We start from the raw sequence: 2,500 nt of genomic DNA, 5'->3' as shown, positions 1-2,500 counted from the left end.
AACAAAAAATTATCACAACATGACTGACAGAAAATGTATAAAATCTGTAAGTACGTATAATTACCTGGTGAATTTTAAGACCCATTTATCCCGACACAAAATCCAGTATTTCTCGCAAGGAATTGCTTATTTTCCCTTGCTTAGCATGGATCGGCCCACAATAGTTTTTAATTCATGGCATTATTCCATATAGTGATTTCATAACTATTCTTTACGACAGTTGTCATAATGTACACTACTATAGATTATTGTAAGAAATATATAACGAATACTAATGATCGCCTTCTTTATCATACTCAGCTTAACAATCTGAATTTCATGTGTATTGAAAATATGAAGCAGCCAATCAAGTCATGACCAATAGTTTACTGTAGTGGTCATGTGTACGTAAAGGGGATACACTAAACAGGAAATTGATAATAACTTTTTAGTAAATCAACTAGGTCATGTGAAGGACAACTCAGTTGAATGTTAAAAAGTGTGCATTCAGTGATCGATGCAGCAAATACCATTAATCCCCCAGCGGATATAAGTTGAAAATATAATGATAATAGACCTCTTTGGCGATTTATTGCCATAGAAAGAATCAGTCCAAGCTCTATCTTTCAAGAGTTTTCTATGTGGTGAGATGTTGGCCTTTGCCGGAGTGCAAAGCAACTTTTCCTTGATGCTATTCTTTTATTCGGCTTTCTATTTGTTCTATCTTTTATTATTATTAGGAGAACCACTGCTTATACAAACTTGTTGGTTTTATTGCTTAATAGATATATTCTCTGTTCTGACTGATGTAGAACCTAAAATAAAAGTGGCTGCTTGTTCATGTTTTAAAATCAATTTGGTTTTGAAGTCCATCATAATCGCCATAATGCTCTAGGTCGAAGAAAGCAAGAGAGACACCATGTGGAATTCAAAGTTAACACCTGCATTTAGACTTATCAGCAACAATGTACGATAAAGGAGCTGTTGGTATGGGGATGCTACATCTCTTGACTTAGCAGACGAGAGTTAAGTAATCTGTGACAATCAAATTACTTAAAATGCCCTCAATGGATATTAATGTTCATCTAATTTCTCATAATATAACCTTTAGTCTGTCTCTATCTCTCAAAGGATCATCAAAGTGTTTTAGCCATATACATTGAAAACTTCAAGAACTGTGGGTCTTTTCTTATGTCTAATAATAGGTTGACAGTCTACATTGTCCTTTCCGAGTAGAGACGCGGTCAATTCTAAAAACTAGGTGCTTTTGAAATCCGCTTCTGTACATTTATACAAGGCTTGACACAAGACCAGGTACCTTTCACTTTGATAAGTAGTTCTTTTGTAATATACAGAGGAATTTATTTTACAGATCCTTAGCATGGTGGAAAATTGTCAATAGGCCGGAGTTGTTAAGGAAGGCGTGTCAGCAAGTCGGTAATATTTACAAGATATGTTTAGACATTTTGAGGCCGGGTTGTAAATGACTTCGACATCTCTATGCATTATACTTTCAACAGCCCTAAACATACCCGATAAGTTTTCTCTTGAAACCTTACGCGTGGTGAGTACCAATTCTCTGTTATACGAAAATATTTGGTGGTCCGTAGATATATGAAGTATTGTCTATACTACATATTCCTCTTTAAATAAATCAATTTTGACAGACCATGTATAGATATTCCGTGGTATAACAATGATTGATATTGAAGCTCAAGAGGGAGAGATGCAAGGTGTAGCTGTATAGTGCACACTGCACAGTGTAGTTCCTCGCCACTGGTACTGCTGACACCATCACCAGTACCGTCCCACCAGCTCCATCTTGTGATAGCACCTCCATACTGTAAGTTACACTTTTAAGACACTCAAATTCTTAATACAAGCATCTTTATCAGGATTTCTAACTATACCTTTAGATATTTATATATGTCCATTTGTTGTTCCAAGTTAGTCGAATATTTCGTAGTCAGATTTGTCTATTATATCAGTTCCATTAGCAAGATTTTTGTTTCCAGAGTGCATAGATCATATCTACATGCTTGGATTCTGAATTGAGTTGGAATAAAACTAAACCAGCGCCTGCACAGCAAGAGGTTGGTGTATTCAGTTCCCTCTACAATGACAGATGTCTAAAACTCTTTAAATATTTGAAAAACATGTGCTGATATTTTCAATTAGAAAACCATAACGATAAAATCAAAATTAATAATTATTCAAAAATGAAAACTAAGCTGTTGCTTTTGTTTGTGAAATAACAGTATTTGGTAAATGCTCAAATTATGAATGTACTAGATTTAAGATCCTTACATGCAGTATTTAAAGATATTTTATTCTGATTTTCAGAGACAGTGCATTTCCGGTCTAGGCATAACAACAGCATTTTGCAAGTTCAATGAAGGATAGAACAGTTAAAACCAAATTACAAGAAGTTAGAAACTCGTCGATAAACACACTTAGAAATATTATCAGCGGAAGTCAACACATTTCTGAGGGAATGAAAGAAAAAAAAATGCAAGACACG

General features: G+C 34.6%; 1 long non-coding RNA gene across 1 annotated transcript in view; it reads left to right on the top strand.

Annotated features, from left to right (window-relative positions):
• Positions 1-2,500, top strand: part of LOC125027049 — a 2,776-nt gene that overhangs the window by 223 nt on the left and 53 nt on the right. Inside the window, exons 2-5 of the long non-coding RNA XR_007114980.1 lie at positions 1,352-1,543; positions 1,692-1,822; positions 1,995-2,072; positions 2,323-2,500. The exon at positions 2,323-2,500 is cut by the window's right edge and continues 53 nt beyond it. This is a non-coding gene — a long non-coding RNA (uncharacterized LOC125027049). The remainder of the gene's footprint in view (positions 1-1,351; positions 1,544-1,691; positions 1,823-1,994; positions 2,073-2,322) is intronic.

The sequence above is a fragment of the Penaeus chinensis genome, chromosome 7, assembly GCF_019202785.1.
Source record: "Penaeus chinensis breed Huanghai No. 1 chromosome 7, ASM1920278v2, whole genome shotgun sequence".
Lineage (NCBI taxonomy): Eukaryota > Metazoa > Arthropoda > Malacostraca > Decapoda > Penaeidae > Penaeus > Penaeus chinensis.
Note: the sequence above shows the minus strand (reverse complement) of the source record. Positions and strands in the feature narration are given on the sequence as shown.